Source organism: Lepidothrix coronata, unplaced genomic scaffold, assembly GCF_001604755.1.
Source record: "Lepidothrix coronata isolate B3197 unplaced genomic scaffold, Lepidothrix_coronata-1.0 Scaffold147, whole genome shotgun sequence".
NCBI lineage: Eukaryota > Metazoa > Chordata > Aves > Passeriformes > Pipridae > Lepidothrix > Lepidothrix coronata.
In genome coordinates, this window is record NW_016690327.1 from 566056 (window position 1) to 572195 (window position 6140).

At 54.9% G+C, this 6140-nt stretch overlaps 1 long non-coding RNA gene across 2 annotated transcripts; it reads right to left on the reverse strand.

Moving 5' to 3' along the window:
* Positions 1–41: 41 nt before the first annotated feature.
* On the reverse strand, positions 42–5190 carry LOC108503902. Of its 2 annotated transcripts, XR_001876926.1 has the most exons (4): positions 4747–5190; positions 3613–4184; positions 2764–2820; positions 42–241 (listed from the first exon to the last, which is right to left on the reverse strand). It is a non-coding gene; the product is annotated as an uncharacterized LOC108503902 (long non-coding RNA). The 2 variants fall into 2 exon arrangements; XR_001876925.1 differs by having other exon boundaries at positions 3613–5190.
* Between the last annotated feature and the right edge of the window lie 950 nt (positions 5191–6140).

Consider the following 6140-nt stretch of genomic DNA (forward strand, 5'->3'; position numbering starts at 1 on the left):
AATAATAATAATAATAATAATAATAATAATAATAATAATAATAATAATAGTATTTTTATTATAATAATTTGGAATACTATATTAATAATAATAATGCCATTAAATAGGTAGTAACTGGATTGACTCAGTGAATCCTGTTATATAGTTTAAATACACACAAAAGGAAAATAACTCGTGTCATTGTATGTATCTGGTGCACCACAGAGTTCTGGTTGTTCACGTCCTTGGGGGGGAAATGTTACTGAAATAAATAGAGAAAGTAATTAGAGATCCTTTCCCTCTCTTTGAGCAGAGAGTCAAGGCAGCTGCTCTTCAGAAAAAGAAACCCAAACAGAAACAGAACCAAAAAGGGAGAAGGAGCAGGAAGTCCCAGAAATCACCAGAATTCTCCATACCTCTAACAGATTAGTTGTTTTAATTAATACAGCAGTAAAATAGCAGTCTCCTAGTAGTCTTTTTTTTTTCCCATTTCCAGAGTTTTTTTGCCTCACTGTACAGACGTGTAACAGCAGCTCTGCTTAACCAGCATGTCCCTGGCAACAAAGCTCCTCAGCCCTGCCCTCCCCGAGCCTTTTGGGCTCATCCAGGGCCATTTCCAGCCCTGCTGTCCCAGCCCTGAGAGCTGGCCAAGTTCAACCTGCCGAGCTGTCCAAGGGCTCGGATCCATCAGCACAGGATGACTCTCTTCTGCCACCCTGGAGCCGGTTCAAGCAAAAGTCTGTGCTCTGCTCCAGCCAGCTCTCCCATTCCCAGGGACAGGCAGCTCTCCCATTCCCAGGGATGGCTTTGCTGGCTCCAGGACATGGCACACTGAGGGGTGACTCATCCTGCTTCGGGATTTTTCCCATGAAAAAAAAAATCACTTTTCCTTAGAAGCGACTCCATCTTTGCCTCCTTATTGTCTTTCCTGTGCCCAAATTGGCATCTAGAAAGGTTTCTTTTTTTATGTAATCCTTAAATCCAGTTTTTCATGATATAAAATCATCGTTTATCACTTTAAACATCATTTGAGATGGGAAAGGAAAGTTGGGTCCCACGTGGCTGCTGCACTTCCAGTCACCCTTCCCAAAAACGCCGGGGCAGTTTCTGGCACAGTGGTTTGCTGTGCTCCCTGTGCAAGAGGATGAAATCCCTCCTGCATCCTTGCAATCCCTGCATCCCACAGACACAGGGAGTTGGGCTCTGTGGTTTCTGTCCCGTGACTTTTGCCCAAATGTAGGAAATGGGACCAAGTTCTGCGGCCGCCGTGGTCTCAGAGCTCGGCTGCCCCGGAGGCTCCGTGCTGGCACTGGAGTGGGAAATGTCTTGCAGCAAATTCCTGCAGTTTTATTGGAAGTCTTGCAACTCAGGGCACTTGCAAGGCAGCCAAGAGAAATAAAAGTCGTAGAATCATGGAGTGCTTTGGGTTGGAAGGGACGTTAAGGATCATCCCGTTCCACCCCCTGCCCTGGGCAGGGACACCTTCCACCAGCCCAGGTTGCTCCAAGCCCCATCCAGCCTGGCCTTGGACAATTCCAGGGATGGGGCAGCCTCAGCTTCTCTGGGAAATTCATTCCAGCCCCTCACCACCCTAATGGCTGCTACTGTTTGGGTTTTTTTTTAATTCCCTAATTTCTGAGCCACCCTCCTAGTGCAGCGTGGGGGGTGACAATCCCAGCACTCCCCTTCAAAATGCCTCGTTTATAGATCAATTAACCAGCCCTGCTGTTGCCAGTGCTGCCAGGCCCAGCTGCCAAAACACCCAGCTGTTCCTCCTGCCAGGATCCAGCCCCACTCCAGGGATTTCTGGACAATCCTCCTCCTCCTCCCACTGGATCCTTTCATGCCTGTAGCGTTCCGTTTCCTCCCCACCTGCTCCCTCGGCAGCAACGGATCCATTGTCTGGAGCTGCTCAGCTTCCCCAGAAGGATCCCAGCAAACACAGAGCTCCCTGTCAGCCTGCCCAGAACGTGGAGGAGCCAAGGAAAACAAGAAAGAGGGGGAAAAAAAAAAAAAAAAAGGAAAGAAGAAAGCGCTTTTCCACTCTGCTTTATCGGCGCTCGCATAAATCTGGTGGTGGTTCGTTGAGTTTGCGCTTCCCCAGCACCTGCCACCTGCTCAGCTGATCCCTCCCACGCTCCCTGAGGGGCTGTGCTGCTCCAACTGCACCCCAGGGCCGGATTTGGGAGGGCTGGATTTGTTTGACACGGAGGAAAACCGTCTCTCAGAGCAGCAGGGACAGGCCTGGCCCTTCCCAGCTCAGCCCCCGCCATCCCCCGGGACTCCCGTTCCAGCGGGGCTCTGGACTCATCCCAAACAGGCTGTTGCTCTGGGGCAATAATCCACGAGCAAAGGAAAACCTGGATTTAAATTATTTATGGATATGGACACGCTGCCTTGTAGATTTTTAGGGAAAAGGAGGCTATTTAGGGCCATATTTTGGGGCCCATTTTTCCTGACCCTTTGTGCCACATCCCACCTGGTGCCTCTTCTAGTTGGGGAACATCCCTATGATAAATTTAAGGATTTTTAATAAGAGTATTTATCTGCCTGGAGACAGATTTTTGAAGCCTCTGTAGAAACATTGTCCCTGCTTTGAAATTAAACCCCAGAAAGATAATTTGACTCGGGAGAGATGATGGTTTGGGTATTGCCGAAGGATTCCTTGGGAAACCAAAAGGCCTGAGGGATGATAGGGATGATCCAGTGCCAGCCCTGGGGTTGTGGGTCACCTTTTGCACTCAGGTAGTTTGAGGTTTGAACCCAGGACAGAGGTGTTTTTACCTTTTCTCATCCAGAGGGGAGCTCCCGGACGAATCCTGCTCTCCCAGCCCTCCATCCCTGGGGAAGAGACGACACAAATCAGCAAAACCCCTCAGAGTCAGGAAATCTCTGAACTTCCAGAGCTGCAGATGAGCCACTCTGAGCTGAGGTGCTCAGCCCAGCACTAACTGGGAGGCCCCATTCCCAGTATTCCCAGTTCAGCGCTGGCAGTGGGGAGAGGACACAGCTCCCAGCTCGGAGCTGGGATTGGATCCCAGTGACTTTCCCGGTGCCTGCAGCATCCCAGGGAGAAGCAGATGGTGCCCGGGTGTCTCTTGCCTGGCCCACCCCTCCGGCTCTCCCAGTATCCCACTGGTGAGCACACGTGACCCCCCTGCTCCTGCAGGAGGGCGAGAGGAGGTTTTCCAGCCTCTCCACACGGCTCCTTCTCCTGCGGGAAGTGGGACGAGCTGCAGAGCTGACACAGCACCGGCAGCTCATCCCAGTGGGAATGCCCAGCAGGGCCAAGGGGAGGAGCCCCTGTGCCCACCCAGGCTCATCCCACAGCCTGGCACCCTCCCAGGGCATGGTTATTCCTGGGAATACACACTGGGTTTGCCCAGTCCCGGCCTAAACCATCCTCTCCCCATAACCTGTCACGAGGTGCAGCTTCTCCCTCCCCAAATGCCCGGCCCTGGGGCAGCTCCAGGACCTCCTGGGCAACCTCAGAGTCCCCTGGGAAGCTCCAGGATGCCCTGGAGCAGCCCCAGGACCCCTCTGGGAAGACAGAGAGTCCCCTGGGAAGCTCCTGGATGCCCCAGAGCAGCTCCAAGACCCTCCAGACAGCCCCAGGACCCCCGAAATTCCTACCTCTTCTCTGTGTTTCTGCTGCCCATTCCATCCACCTCTGTCCAGGGTGAGCAGGATCCACACCATGGGAAATGTCCATCCTGTCCCAGGGAAAGGCAGCACGTGGCACCTTCAGGGGCTGCAGATCCCGGGGTCACCCTTGCAGGGACACCACGGTTTGGCTCAGCTTACAAAGCCTCTCTCGGGCTTCCCACTATCCCACATCCAGCTCATCCCCATCCACAAGCTGCCCATAACCCCTGCAGGGCTGTGAAGGCAAGCCCTGGGAATCCTCTTACGGGGGTTTTACCGGAATAATCGCATTAAACCACCCCCTTTTCGCCGGCACAAACCCAAAAGGTAAAGGAGAAGGTGGTGAGGAGCCGGCAAAGAGGGCAGAGAGCTGAGCTCCTTAAGGAATTAAGAGACATGAGAGATGGGAGAGCTCTGATGGGATCCCAGCACGAGGCCAAACCTGAGGTTTTGCCCACCCTGCTCCAGGGAGGCACTTCCCAAGGGATCCCGCAGGATCCTGCAGTCTCAGATCTGCAGGAACAAACCCCCCGGTGTGAGGTTGGTGATCCCGGAGCAACCTGCCAAAGGGAAGCAGAAAAGCAGGGTCGGGCAAAAAACTTCCAGTGGAACGGAAAACTTCGTCATTATTATTTTACCGTTGCCATGAAACTTCCTGTTTTATCATGGAAATGTGCCAGTTAGAAAAAAAACGTAAAGGAGAATCTTTTCGCTGGCTGGGGCAGGTGTTTTCACTATCTCTTCCCCCCAGACAATATGTTCCCAGGGCTGACACTTTCTCCACGAAGCTGGAAGTTTGCTTTGATGGAACACGCTCCCCTATGGAGAGATTTTCGGCTGGTTTTCCTGACTATTCCTCACAAAGGCCCCTCTGGACAACCTCTCTCCTCCCTGAGTTTGTTTATACGCTTTGAACCCTGTTAGGAAACCATCTCCCTACTTCAGCGCTGTTTTATCCAAGTTTCCATATTTAGTTCTTTCAGCTATTCCTGTTCCTCACCAGCTTTCCCGTGCACAACCCGCCACATCCCAGTTTTCCCTGTCCTTCCCCTCCAGCAGCTGCCACAGGGGGGAATTTCCCCCCCATCCTCCCTGCACGGATGGATTGAGCGCTGTACTCACCCTGGGCACACGATCCCAAATCACTCCCCACACCCCGATCCCAATATCAGGATCTCAGCGAGGGCCGGGTGGTTTCCCACAGCCCCAGGTGCCGGAGGTGGTCCCAGGACCCCCGGCAGGGCGGAGATGGGAAGCCTTTCCCACCGGGAAACCCGAGCCTGGCAGTGTTTGAGGATTTGAGGGAGGGACAGAGTTAAAGGCGGTGAAGGAGGGTTTCCTCCCGGCACGTGGCTCCATGTCAGCCGCGGTGCGCAGCCGGGCAGAGGCAACGCAGGGAAAAGCACTGGAGGAATTTACCAGGAGTAGAGAGAGACGCTGCTCAGAGGGAAATTAGTGTTTGCATCCAGGGAGCCAAGGTGAGTCCAAGGGCAGCGCGGGAATCGCTGCCTCCCCGCTCCAAACCCCTCCTTCAGAGGGAACCCGGGCACCGGCAGTGCCCCCTCGGTCCCTGTCCCCCTGGGAGGGCCACGCTCGTGCTCCAGCGGCAGCCGAGGCATCGGAGCCGGGAGATTTGTGTATTCCCAAAGGAGCCCCGCGGCCACCCGGGCTGAGCGGGACGGGCTGGCAGCGCTGCAGGTCTGCCCGGAGCCTCCCGGGGTCCTGGGGGCACTGAGGGCTGGCTCAGGGGTCTGGGGTCTGGGTGGGGATGCTTGGGGTCAGGGTGACAGCAGGGGGGGTGGCCAGCAGTTCTTGGGGTCCAGCTGAGAGAGAAGGGTCAGGTGGCAGCCCTGGAGTCCAGCTGGTGGGTGTAAGGTCCAGCTGGAGGTTTTTGGGATCCATTTGATGGGTGCAGGGTCTGTTCGATGGGTGCAGGGTCTGTTCGATGGGTGCAGGGTCCAGCTGGAGGCTCGTGGGGTTTGTTTGATGGGTGCAGGGTCCGACTGATGGGTGCAGGTTCCACCTGCTGGCTCTTGGGGTTCACTTGATGGGTGTAGGATCCAGCTAGTGGTTTTTGAGCTCTGGTTAATGGGTCTAGAGCCCAGTTAATAGGTGTAGGGTCCAGCTGGAGGCTCTTGGGGTCCAACTGATGTGCGTAGGGTCCGGTTAATGCATCTGGAGTCCAATTGATGCATGTAGGGTCCAGTTAAGGGTCTAGAGTCCAGTTGATGGGTCAAGAGTCCAGTTGATGTGCGTAGGGTGCAGCTGGAGGCTCCTGGGGTCCAATTCATGGATGCAGAGTCCAGTTTATGGGTACAGGGTCCAGCTGGATCCTCCCGGGGTCCGCCTGGCAGGTGCAGGATGCTCCCGTCCGCCCTCAGGCTCCACCTGATGGATGCAGGGTCCCACCGCCGCCTTTCGGGGTCCGGCCGACAACTCTCCCCGCGCATCTTCCGGGGGGGCACCGGGCAGCCCCGGGCCGACCCCTCGGTGGGTACCGGCCCCTCTCCGCGCCG